Source organism: Prosopis cineraria, unplaced genomic scaffold (genome assembly GCF_029017545.1).
Source record: "Prosopis cineraria cultivar Desert tree isolate PC_DT_omini unplaced genomic scaffold, ASM2901754v1 PC13, whole genome shotgun sequence".
Lineage (NCBI taxonomy): Eukaryota > Viridiplantae > Streptophyta > Magnoliopsida > Fabales > Fabaceae > Prosopis > Prosopis cineraria.
Genome location: NW_026555344.1, coordinates 10,091,518 through 10,106,413, shown reverse-complemented (window position 1 = coordinate 10,106,413; position 14,896 = coordinate 10,091,518).

The following is a 14,896-nucleotide window of genomic DNA, read 5'->3' as shown; positions in this document are numbered from 1 at the left end:
GTATCCCATTTCATACACATGTCAACTTATCATTCATGAAGCTTAATTTAGCATTTTTTATTGATAGTCACATAATTCACATAAAATTCATTAACAAGGGTCACAATACAAACAACCGTGTGTCTTTAATAGCAACATGCATGATCACACCTCCCTTATACCTTCTTTATGCCTCTGACATGAAACTGTGAGTTATTACACAATGGGCTCATTCATGTGATGAGACTACTCTAACTTTTCATATGTGAGAAGCTATCTAGCTAAGGTTACTTAACTTATTTATGGGTCACAATTTTCCCTAAATCTCATAATATGGAGTGTAATTCTCCTTAAGCTAGCTTTTAGTCTCTCAATAAATCATGGAATAGTATCTCATTGAACGAGTATGATATTAAATACAAATATATCTAGGCAAGATATTGAGCTCTGAATGGCTACCATACCACATGAATTTTAACTCATTACTTCTCTTTCTAAGAAAACTCTTGTCTCATATGATCATGCAATGTTTCATATTATGCATAAGTATTCATAATATAGGCATATATAACAACATTGTCATACTCCTTTCATTTTACAATCATCACATTTTCACATCACAAAAAATCATTGAACTCCATATCACAAATTATCATAGGACTCCATATTGTCATATGCTCACACATTATCATGTCATCATGGAACTCCTCTATTAAATATTTATCTCCTTATTCGTACACATATCTTTATACATGTCATTTCACAATTTGCAAATTTGTCATAGCAACAATTATCTATTATGTCATATTAACTAACTCCATATCACACGCCATACTTGCACATTTCAATAATAATTAAAACCATATAATAAATCAACATATAAAGTACAAGCAAGATTTTTCCAATTACCTCAAACTTTTAAGAGATCAAAGGTTTACCTGTCAAAACAAATCACATATAAAGCTTCACAAAGCTTGAATGGTGCCAATATGTAATTTAATCTACAAATCATACCATGACCATCAATATCATGATTTAACAACTCTTACTTCTCAACTCAACACTTAAAAACTCCCAAAATCACAACCTCTTTACTTTTAAATATACTCATTGAGTTCATTAACTCTCGTTAGCTCACATTAATTTTTTTTGAATTCTCAAACAACCATTAATGACATTAATAACTTCCAACCACCACATTTATTATGGATTTTTGGCCATTATTGACCCTCAACTATCAAAAACGTATTCATTGCTCATTCTAATGTTTAAATCACTTAAACATCTCCTATTAATTTTATTTAAATTAATTGGTTTGGACCCATAGCCTTTAAAGTTCAAAAATCAACTCTCTTCTTTAAACCTAAACTGAGAAGTCTTAAAAGAGAAAGAGGAAAGAAGATTAAAGCTTAGAAAACTTACATCTAGTGTTTATAAGCTTTAAATACTTTAAATGTCTCAAAACTCCAAGCTTTAATAGAGAAAACCTCAAGCTTTTCGTCCCTCTCTATAGACTCTCTCTATTTCCTTGGTTTTTCAACCTAACTCGTGCTTGATAATCAAGAGTGTTGCACCTAAAAAATGCAATGCGAAAGGTGCGTGAGCGAAGGTTCTGGCCTTTGCGGCAGGAATCAGCTGAACAAGGAGTCGCCATTAAGATTTTAAGAGAAATTGTGGGAAGCTGTTTTGAAGGAGGATAAGAATGGTTTGTGTAACAGTACGGAGTCACCCCTTGGGCCTCGACTCGGTACTGGACTCTGGCCCATCACTGGACCAAAGCCGACTTTCCCACAGGTGGTACTGTGGTTATTCCTCACCACTGCCTCTCCAGGGAAGTGACTCAATGGTACCAGACTTCGCCTCAACTTCATTAAGGTGGTAGAGGTTGGAGGTTCGAGTCTGGGGAGGTTCCAAAAGACCCTGGAGAGGCAGTGGGAGGAATACCACAGTACCACCTGTGAGAAAGTCGGCTTTGGTCCAGTGATGGGCTAGAGTCCAGTACCGAGTCGAGGCCCAAGGGTGGCTCCGTACTGTTACAGTTTGCAAAATCAAAGAATAGGTTCAGGAGTCGGTTGAGTGTGGGAAAAGTGTTAGAACCCCATAATACCCGTTCGTGAGAATGATTACTTAAAGTTTGTTGTGTTATATTAATATGGTTTTGAAATTATTTAATTATCCCTTTTATATTTAAGTGTTTTATATAAAAATGAAAAGAATTAAGTAAGAAATATTTATTTATTTATGAGGAAGAACTTGACTTAGAATTCAACTCTAAGGCCTACGTACCTTGTGATGAGAATCAAAGTCTACATAGTTCGGGATTATAAGTTTGTTGGTAAAAATACTTTTAAAGAGAAATTAATCAAATATAATTCACCATTTGCAAATAAAATAATTTTTTAAAATTTTAATATGTGTATTTTAAATTACAAAAAGTGATTTGATTTTAATTATTTTCTCTATTTTTAAATTTTTGGAATAAGAAAAAGGTAAAGTGTTTAATTTTTTTAATTCTATGATTGAAAATTTAATTGCTATACCTGCAGAGCCTTATTGGCTCATACGATAATATAATTATTCTAATATTTATAGAGTTTCAAACTCTCACACGATGAAAGAGTTTAACAACTTAGTTTATTTACTTAAATTTTTAAATATTAATAATATTATTATTTTCTTAGTACGTTTATCATATATATTTTTTTTGAAAATACTTTTAATCATTATACTTGTAAAGCCTCATTGACTTTTATAGTAATACGATTATCCAAAATATCTGTAAAGATTGGAAATCCTCACACAATAAAGGATTAAATAATATATTTTTAAATATATTTTAAATGCATAATTATACAATTTGTATTTTTAAATATAGAAATCTTAATCGCTATACCTATAAAGTTATTGACTTTTACGGTAAGATGATTATTCTAAAGGTCTATAGATATTCAAAATCTCATATGACCAAAAGATTTAATACATTAATTTAATTAATTAATTAATTTTATTAAAATAATTTATAATTTTATTTACAAAAAATTATTTATTTACTATATAAATTAATAATTATGAAATTCTATAAGAATTTATTATCCCACACGATAATGTACTTAATTTAATTCTCTATGAAAATTCTTGAAATCTCTCATGAGACTTAAATATTTTATTAATTATAAAAAGAGAATTAATTTTAATGATGATTTTAAAGAGAATTTATTTTTTAGAATTATTTAGACTAAATAAACTTAAAGAAAGTTTTATCGTACTGCTATCAGACCAGCAATGTTATATAGTAGTGAATGAATGCTGGGCTCTAACGGGACAGCAAGAGCATAAAGTTGGAGTAGCAGAGATGAGAATGTTACGATGGATGTGTGGACATACACGTAAAGATAAAATTCGAAATGAGCACATACGCGAAAAAGTGAGGGTGGCACCTATTGAGGAAAAAATGGTAGAAAATCAGTTGAGATGGTTTGGACATGTACAAAGAAGACCAAGGAGGCACCAGTGAGAAGAGTGGAACATATAACTTTAAGTCCGATTAAGAGAGGTAAAGGAAGGCCTAAGAGAACACTCTTGAAAGTTGTTGAACGCGATCTCTTAATTAATAATATTCCTAAAAGCTTGATAAATGATAGAGCACAATGGCGTCTTGCAATCCATGTAGCCGACCCCACCTAGTGGGATAAAGGCTTGTTGTTGTTGTTGTTGATGATTTTTTAGAACTCATATTATTATATACAAAATGATTCTCATACTTGCAAAATCTTATTAATCCTCACGATATAGAATCATTTCAGTTGGACAGTGACCCATGAAAACTTGAAATAAAAAATGTGATTCTAACCCATAACTTTTAACTAATGCTTTAGAACTTGAGAGCATACTCTTATATTTACTAATATATCATCAAATACTTAAATTTGGATAGCTCTCATAATGCAAGCAATAAGATCATGAAATCAGAATTTTGAAGAACTAGATTGCTAATCCATTTTTAAGCATTTAAATGAATTTAAACATACATTAATCACCATGTCAGAACAAACATTCATTCAATACGTGCCCATATAAAATTAAAGCAAATTTCACTTATCCCTTCTACAACATATATGCACATAAAATTTGTCACAGCCATAATTATATTAGCAAATCTTTAAGAAAAATATTTTATCCAAACCTGTGTTAATGCAGGTTCAATATATTTTTTGAGAGTGAAGTCAAGACCCTACCCGTGGACTAGGTCATTTTGAATCATATGCCACACATAATGCTATGCATCTCGTGAAAACATAGGAGCCATAATCTCAATAAAAGCTGCACAAGTAGGCAGATGAGGGTTTGTGCACCATCCTGGTTCCTCCTCTGTTACTCTGTGAACTTCACGATCACCTCTCCTTTTTTTTCTCATCGGGTTTAAGTGCTTCTCTGCATTGAAATGCTAAAGTCCCAAGTCTTCATCCTATGCAAATACGTAGTCATAGGATGCCACAATATCTGGATTCAAAACTCTCCCACAATCTCGGTCTCTTCTTCTTCTTCTCTCTCCTTTGCGTTTCATTCTCATTCTTTCATCCTTGTCCAAGCTTCTTGTGCTCTTTCCTTCCCCTTACTTTCTCTGTCTTTGCTTCTCGTGTTCTTTCCTTCCTCCTACCTTCTCCATCTCTGCTTTTCATTTTTTCTCAGTTTTGGATTAGTCCCTCTGTGCTCTGCTTTTTGCTCCATTTTCTTGTCCCTGTTTCTCCCTCTCGGTCTCTCTCTTCTCTTCATCCCTGGCTCTTTTTTTTAGTCTCTCTTTGTGCTCTCTCTTTTTTTTCTTTTCATGCTTTATTTTTCCTTTTTTATTCATGCTCTCTCACTCTCAGTCTCCTTCTCATCCCTTACTCTCTCTCAAACTTTTTCTTTGTGCTCTATTTCTTCTTTTGGTCTCTCCGTCTCTGTGCTCGTGCATCTCTCACTTGGTCTTCTTCTTCTCTTCATCTCTAATCCTTCTCCATCTCTGCTTCTCGTGTTTTTCATCTTTGTCTAGGCTTCTCTTGCTCTTTTCTTCCTCCTCCTCCCTCTCGTCTATCATCTGTGCTATGTTTTTATGCTCTGTTTTTCCTTTTTCTCCCACGTCTCTCTCCACCCCTCTTCTACATGCATCTCTAACTCCTTTTCTTTGCGTGCATGCGTTCTCTGTTTCTGCTATCGTTTGTCTGCTTTGCTTCTGCTTCGCGCGTGTATGCGCTCTGCCATCATGTCTGCTCTTCTTCTGTTGTGTGATGTCTGCCCTGTGTCTGCCAAAAAGCAACTTAAGGGCTAGGTGAAATTGCTGATCTTTTTAGCGTTTCATCTGCCTAATTATATATATATATATATATATATATATTAATGCTTTTTCCTTCTTCTTCTTCTTCTTCTTTGTTAATGTTTAATGCCTCTCTCTCTTTTTTTTAATGCTTTCTTCTTTTTTTTATTTTTTCATATTATGTTAATCATAATTTTGGAAATAAGATTAAGAGAAAAAAATTTGATTTTGAATTAAGCAAGAATACCTTTTTTTATGTTAGATTATTTTTTTTTGAAAATATAATCCTAAAAAGGATTAAATTTTATTTTTGTATTGTTTGTATTTTTTTGGTTGAATTCATTATTATTTTTATTAAATTTAATAAATGTTTGGATAAAAATACAGTGTTCACAAAAAGTTTTAACCACATGTAGTGTTGTAGTGAATGGTACAGCGAGTATTGCCTCGTGTATATTGAGCCATACGCCGCAATGCACACTCCCTGCATTGTGACATATGGCATAGAGGCTTGTCTTCTCTAATTTTGGCCTTCGTGCCATGGCACATGATACACATTTCACGATGCATGGCATAGAGAACTCCTGTACACATTTTCTTCTTTTTTAGGGCCTAAACAACCTATTATCATTTCCAACCCAATCTTAAGGCCATAATCACAAGCCAATAAGTCCACTAGACCTCTTAAACTACACACCATACTTGTTTACTCAATTATCCTCAATTACTAATTTAATCTCATTTACCTTAATTAATTGAGGTTGAGATTTTCAGGATGTTACATGACCTGATGAGTTATGTAACATCCAAAAAATTTAACCCAAGATTAATTAAGTTAATTGAGAGCAAGTGAGTAATTTGAAAAATTTTTTAGAGATAAATAATTTTTGTTAGGAGATTATTGTTGGATTTAATTTAGCATAAATCCAAATCCTAACTTATGATTTTTTTAGAAAATAGAATTATTATTATTATTATTATTATTATGAAAAGAGAAAGGGATATGAAATAAAGAAAAAAAAAAGAAGAGAAATAGATGGGAAAGATATTGGTGTATGTGTTCAGTGTGTGTGTATACATATATAAAATAAAAAAAAGAGAGAAACAGAGAGAGAACGGATTTGCTAAATGCCTAAATTTGTGTGTGCGCATTTTGATTCAAAGAGTAGGAAGAAAATAAAAATACATAGGACCTACACCTTTTTTTTTTCAAAACGACACACCCACCCTTCTGATTTCATTTTCTCTTCCCTTTCCTCATTTCTCTTCGTGCGCGACAGAGAAAATAGATATAGAGCGGGTGCGCGTTGCCAATGAGAGCTGATTTAGAAAGTGAACCTTTATAATAGGATACTTCAGATAAGATTTTAGGTATTTTAAGACTAGTTAAGTGTTCTAAATATTTTCCTAATCATTTGTTTTTTTGCCTTGAGTTGCAGATTTTGAGATTTTAAAAACTTAAGGTTTGAAAGAGGGATAAATTTTTGATGAGTAAATCTAGTTATTGAGGTTGTTGATAGTGTAATAAATATTTTAGATTTTTATTTTGTTGATAGAATTGGAATTTAAGGCCTTTGAACTTATCCCTAGATCTCTATAGGTAGATTTTTAGTTAAATCTAAAATATAAATTGATTTGTTGATATTTAGCTTATTATTTGGGATGAGAAATAAATTATTATGGCTATAGAATAATGATTCTAGGCTTGAGATCAAGTTTGTAATTTTTGGGTGTTTTTTAGGTGCGAATTTTTGGAATAAAAAGAGAGATTTTGATATTAGAAAATTATTTGAATGATATTTTTAGTCAAACTTCAATAAAATTATTATGAAGGAAGCTATTGAACCAAGTAGATAGGTTTAAATATGAAATTAAATTTTAGAACTCAAGAGGCTAAAACTAAGGTCTTAACAAAATAAAATAAATACTTAGGTGTTGGAATATAAGTGAAAATTGTGTAAATAATATTATTGATACATTAGGATATGATTAATTATAAATTAATTTTATTTTAACATCATTCAAGCTTGAAAAGATTTGAAAGTGTTGTAACTTGAGGGGTAACCTTTGACCTCTTAAAGGTTAAGGTAACCAAAAAAAATTATTTTATGCATTTATATGTTAATTAATTATTTATGTTGGTGAAACAAAAAATATATATATATATATATATATCTCTCTCTCTCTCTAAATTCTAAAATGGTTGTTTATAATGCATATATGGCTTTATTGAAACCTTATGATTGTGACCAGGTTAATTATGATTTGGTGTGAGTAATGAGATTGCTGGTTGATGATGATGTGCATACTCTTGATTAGAAATTATAGATTATGCATAGTGATGAATTGTATATAAGCATGTTGAATTTTATATGATGCTAATGTGATTTATGTGATAATATAAAAATTAATGCAATAGGCATGATTGAAAAATAATGATTCTTGATACTTGTTAAGAAAGAAAGTTGATGAGTATGTGGGATAATTATAAATTATATATTTGAGTTTTTTAAATGCATTTTCTCATGAGCATAATTATATGGCAGGAGTTCACCTTAGTGAAAGAGTTAGCGGTTGTGCAAAATCCATATGGTACTTGGCTATTAACCGATAATCCTAGGGGTTATAGCTGCTACTTATCTTGTACGGTACTATAGCATTGTTCCTATTAAGGGACTTGACCCTACTGACTTATCTAGAGTTTTGGGTAGAGCTAGTTTTGGGTATGACACCTCATAGTGTATGATATGGGGGAAACCATATTCATAAGTGAGTAAGGTAACCTTGACTCGGTAGCCACTCATGGTATGATTAAGGCCTTGGGTAGTCTTATCATATAGACGATCCCTTCTGATTGTTGGCCTACAAATTTCATGTCAGAGGAAATAATAAAGGATATAAGGAAGAGATTAATCATGCATATTATTATTATCATGCCATTTGAGTGATTGATGGCTATGTTGAGAATATGATTATATTGTGAAAATGATAACATGTAGTAAATATGTGAATAATGTATATGTGGCCATTTATGCAAATTTTATATTTAATTTTATTCTTGAGATTATTTATATGAGTTAGATGTTAATGTGATTAACATGTTATTAATCTGATTGTTTACATGTTCACCTTGATAAATTTATTAGCCACTTGCATTCATGATTAATTATCATACATTTATATAACTTAGATGTACCTTGATTACTGAGTGATTGTATTCACCCCTCTCATTTAACATATTATAAGAGCTAGCTCATCTGAGAAAAATAGAGGAAAGAAGGATTAGGCCAAATGATAATAATTACTTTTATAGGCCTTTTTATTTTTATTTTGATATGTGTATTTAGTTTTGATATTGCCAACTAGTATAATATATTCTTGATCCACTTGCATTATAAATTTTGTGTTGGGTGAAATGTATTTTGGGCCTTAGGAATATGGTTTGATGCTTGTGTTTATATTAATGGGCCAAAATATTTGTGCAAGTGAAAATAGTTATTATCTGCTTAATTTGAAAACTTGAATGTTATTATGGTCTCCCCTTGTGTTTTTGATGTCCAAGGGTGAGTAGTTGATCTTAATTATATGTGAATGAAAAGGAAAATTCATACATATGATGGGCTATTGATGAATAGATGATATATAGAGTATAATGACTAGGTAATAGTCATTGTGATAAATGTGATTGAAACCTTGGCCTCCTGCTGTCAATTATGGAAGGATTTGAGTGGCCAAATATTATATTGTAAATATATCTATTTTGTGGAGTAAGGCATAGAGAGAAAAATAAAGGGGGAAGTTTTTTCTCTCATATTGAGATGTGTTTTCTTTATCATACTTCTGCATATGTTTAATTAAATGATATGAGTTCTTGAAATGTGTTTAAAGACTCAGGATCCCTTAGTTTTATATAGTTTGTGAAAATACATGTTAACAACTTGTTTAAGTTAATCTCTATAGGATAATCCTCTTAGGTTAGTCCTTGATTAACCATAGTTAGTGTGATGATCAAAATCCTAATTTAGGACACCCTTTACAAGTTAGTACTTGTAATATTGAAGAGAGAGGGGTGAGTGTAACCAGTCAATAACCAAGGTACATCAATACTAATATATGTCAATTAATTAAAATGCAAGTGGCATACATAGCTTTCACATGTGCATTCAATTTAGGGATGAATACACAATTACATCATTGATCACATGATTTCACATCGATTCACTAGGGTCACAATATCAACAACTATATGCCATTAATGACATATGTATGATCACACCTCCCTTATAATTTTCTTATGTCTTTGATATAAAATCATGAGCTATTACACAATAGGCCCATCCATGTGATGAGACTACCTCAACCTTACATGTGTGAGAAGTTACACAATCAAGGTTACTGAACTCACTTGTGATTTATGATTTCCCCTAAATCTCATAATATGGAGTATTATTCCCTTAAACTAGCCTCCTTATCAAACAAGTGGAAATTAGGTTAGGTTTGAGTTCCTTAATAAACCATGGGATAGTCTTTAGTTGAACAAGTAGGACAATATGAATACAATCAAGGAAAGCTATTAAGCTTTGAATGACGGCCACACCATGTGGGTTTAGATTCTCCATGCCATGTATAAGTGTGCAACTCATAACATGCATATAAATCATCATAATTAGCATTAAAATTTCTTACATCATCATTATGTACTCACTTATCATCATCTTTATCATGTGTTTCTCACATCACAACTTAGCATGTAACTTCACCATCACGTACAATTTTCTCTACATAACTCACAAATTTACATTTGTTTCACATTATTCATTAATGATATGAGGAAAAGCATAAGGTTTGTTATATCACCTTATATCACATCAATCACTCCATTGAGCATGTTCACACACATTTATAGCTTTTTAATATACCACAAGTTAGACATGTTCACAGGATGGGACACATGTATCTCATGTCTCATCCTATCCAAAAAGTCATTCCGTCTAATTAGGAATTAGAATGAGATTGGGATATCCCACCATCCCAATAAGATGAACAATATAGGAGAAATACCTAGATAACAATATTCATTAAAATTTTAAATCACATAACTTATTAAGTTTAAAATTAAAACAATACGAGTACATAAATCACAATAATTTAAAATTAATTATTGAATTACATCAATTATCACTACAAGTGTATGACTTAAAGTCAAATATACATGAGGCATAATATATTATAATAGCAATTATAGGTGATCTCTAGGCCATAAAAGCAATAACAACAGACAAACCAGGCACAATATCAAGTAATTGTCCTTTTCATTTAGTTGAGATACGTTAAGCTAGTAATTCTTTCAAAAATAAAGCAAGAAAAATGATATAAACAAAAAGTATTAAATAGATAGATCTAAAAATAAATTGTATTAATATAATTAATATATTGTAAAGAAAGAGATTACCTTGTACTACTTACTCTGTGTCAGTAAAATTGTCAACATAAAAAACATTTTAGTTTTAAATAGGAATTGCTTGAAATTATAATTAATGTAAGTATAAATTAATTAATATATATTTTTAAAATAAAAACATATACATATATATAATATTTAGGATGGGACGGAACATTCTAAGGGAAACTGGTGTCCCATCCTGTCTTGAACTTCTTTCCCGTCTAGTCCTATAAAGTCTTGTCTTTATTTTTTTTTGGCCAAAAAAGACCCATCACGATATAACCACAATGGAACCAGGCCAATTAAGATAGGCATAAGGTTGAACACTCCTACTACAAGTCATGCTCAACTTATAAAATTTCAAGTATATCATGCCACACTTGCAAAAACCAATATCACATATCTCAAGAGTGATTTATGAAATAACATAACTAATTAACACACAAAAGTACAGGTAAGTTTTTCGATTACCTCAAACTTTTGAGAGGTCAAAGATTTAACCATCAATAATAGACTTCCAGAGCTTCACAAATTTTGAATGGTGCCGGTATATAATTACTCTATAATTAGTCATAGCAATAAGCATCAATTTCATGATTGCAAAATTTTATACTCCTCAACTCAACATTTTAAACTCCCAAAATCATAATTTCTTACTTTTAGACATACCCATTGGGTTTTGTTAACTCCCATTGACTCTTATTAGCTTTATTAAACTCTCAAATCACCATTAATGGCATCCAAACCCTCTTACTAACCTTATTTATGGTAATTTTTAGCTATTCATGACCTTTAACAAGTAGTAAAATACATTGATTGCTCAAAACATGGTTTAAATCATTCAAACAACTCCCACATAACTCTATTTAAATTAATAGGTTCAGACCCATAGTCCTATGGATATGAAAATCACTTCCTTAACCAAACCCTAACTTCAAATTCATAAAAAATGGAAGAGGAAAATGGTTAGGGCTTAGGAAACTTACCTTTGATTTTTACAAGCTTTAAAATATCTCCAATCTTCTAAGGTAAGAATCCCTAATAGAGCAAACCCCAAGCCCTTTATTCTTCTTGCTAAACTCTCTTTATTTTCTTTCTTTCTCTGCATCAGACTCACGTTTGATGAACTTTTTTGGCCACGCACTGCGGCTCAGGCAACATGCACTGAAATATGTGGTATAAAGGGCTTCCTTCTTCGAGTAATTGGTTCATGCACTGTAGCACACATATCACGTGTAGTGGCATGTGGTACATAAAGTAATTCCTTCATAATTGTGACCCTTATGCAGTGGTACACGATGCCTATGTTGCGACTTGTGACATTAAGCCACATTTCTTTGTTTTCCTCTCTTTTTAAGGTTCAGGTGACCTGATTCTATTTTGAACCCAATCCAAAGGCTGTAAACACAACCCAAAAGTCCTGTTAATGCTCTCTAGTTATCGATACGCCAATTACCACATTAATTTACTAATTATCCTTATTTAACTTGCTTAATCAAGGTTTGAATTTTTGTGATGTTACACATCACCCTCACCACCTACCATATCATCACCACTTAGAACTCCATGCCATGTTACCACCATATCAGCAATGTATGTTAATTCTCTTTGCTTGAGATATTGCTTCATCTCAAACCCAAGACCTCCCTCCTTTCATAGACACCTTTTGCCAATTAAATTGTAACGACTTTTCAATCTTAATGAGCAAAATTTAATAAATATTACTTAATTGAACACATATATTTAACTTAATATATTTTTTATTATTATTATTTAAATATGTTGATAATATATATTATCATATAGACACACACACACACACAAACATTAATACATATAAATATATAAACCTATGTATATTATTATTGAATAAACATATTATTTAATATCATTTAATATATTTTATGAAAATAAATATTTGTGTATATCATTTTATATTATCTATGTTATAATTTAAATATTTTCATATGATAAAAAATTTATATTTATATTTAAATTTGCATAATAAAAGAAAAATTGTTTGTTATTTTTCATATCATTTTATATTATATATTTTATTTATAATGAGAGAAAAATTATTCATATAATTATTTAATTTAGTAATTATTAATATTTTACGTGATTCTCTCTTTGTATATTATAAATTTTTTATTTTTTATAATATCTAAGCACATTTTATTAATTTTTAATTAAAAACATATGTCACTAATCTTTTATTAATATAAAGACTTAATGACAAAAATTAGTGAAAAATTTAAATCAATTACTAAATTTATAATATTTAATCAAAATGCCTGTCATTAGTGATGGATTGGGATCCGTCACTAATTTTTATCTTTCTAGTAGTATGTGGAGGTAGAGAAGGACAAGGCCTTGCATGTCATTTTCAATAAGGTCATTAGGCTCTCTAGCATGAGCATAGTGAACTTCAAGTATTGGTGGTGTTGATAGTAAAGTCTTGTTTGAGAAGGCCATTGTGGGTGGCAGGGCCGTGGGAAGAAAGCGATGATGTTGGTGTCATCATGCATGACATCTTTGTCATGGATCAAGTTTTTAGGGTTTAAGGGGAAGATGTTGAGATGCTGATAATGTGTCATTGGATCGGATTGGGTTAATGAAAGCTGGAGGCAGAGGTGTGGTAAGACAACTTAAAGAATCTATGGTTGTGAGAGAGAGAGAGAGAGAGATGGGGGAGAGAATGAGATGGATAGGGAGAGGAGAGAGAGAGAGGGTTTTTTTTATATTATAAAAAATATTTAAAAATAGTAGGACTCACTAAAAAATATTTAAAATTTTAAAATGCGGAACCCACAAAATGGTAGAATTGGGGAAGTTTACATTGGGGTAGGCAACGAATTTATAAGTTAAAAGCTAAAACTGATTTAAATTTAAATTTAAATTTATTTGTGTACTTTCACATACGATTTAGAGTTAAAAATAACCTTTAATCTTTGTTTTACTTCTAAACTTATTAGGCGTCTGTGTTATTTCTCTGTTTGTTGCATCAAAACGTGGGTTAGAAAGTTTCTAAGATAAAACTTACTTAAACTTTGATTAACCTTTTTTAAATAAAAAATGACAAAAGTTTAAAGGTTAAATAAATAATAGCACCTACTACCTATTAACCCCACGTGCTTTAATGGCAAAAAAAAAGCCAAAAAAAAAAACCCAAAACAAAGATTACCCCACTGTCTCCAAATTTGACCCACCAGTGCTTTAATCAACGTGAAACTTCCTAGAGAAATATGTGTGTTTGTAATCCTCCTCTGCTTTTCATAATCAATCCATTATTCCCTTTTTGTTATTAGCATTGATGTGTTACAGAGAAGCATTTGATTGATTGAATAAAGCTTCTCTGTAACTTTACCAGTCTCTCATTCATTGCCTTCTACGTTATTAATTATTGCTTAGATTTTGGTTCATAATAAGTCCAAGTGGGATGAACTATTTACATTGGTCATTGGATTAGATATTTCCTGTCCCACGCGTTATGTTATAATACTCCGTTTTTTTAAAAAAATTCACGTATTAATAAAATCTCTATTCCCGGCAAAATATATAATGTTTTCAATTTTTAATTTTAATTTTCAATATATTTTATGATGAGTGAGAGATAAATTTTTACAAATATTAAATTAATAAATTGAGAAGTAAAATAGAAAAAAATATTTTACATTTTATATGTTGTTTATATTTTGAATCAAGATTAATTGAGAGAAAATGGTTATATTTTGGATTGGAGGGAGTATTGTGTGTGTGCGCTCCTATTTATTTGTGATAATCATGAATAATTAATTATTATTGGCAGGTAAAACCAAGGAATTGTCAGGAATTATTAGGTGCACATAGACATTGACAATTAGATGTGAAGAGATGAAAAAGTGAGTCACACACCGTTTCTGCCATTTCTTTCCTCTTGATTAATTAATTAGTTGAAATTGACAAATAAAACAAATAAAAGAAAAGAATTCTAACCACGAGAAGTGAAACCATTCAATTTCAAAGTTCATTCCCATTTGAAGCAAAAATCTAGATTGTCATATCTTCTATCAATTAATTGAAGACTTTGTGTTCGTCATGCATGACCCAAAAGTCCCCTAATTTTCTCCCTCAATTGCTTTCAAGAATATGGCATGTAGCATTTAATTTAATTAATGCCTAACCTTGACCCACCACACAAC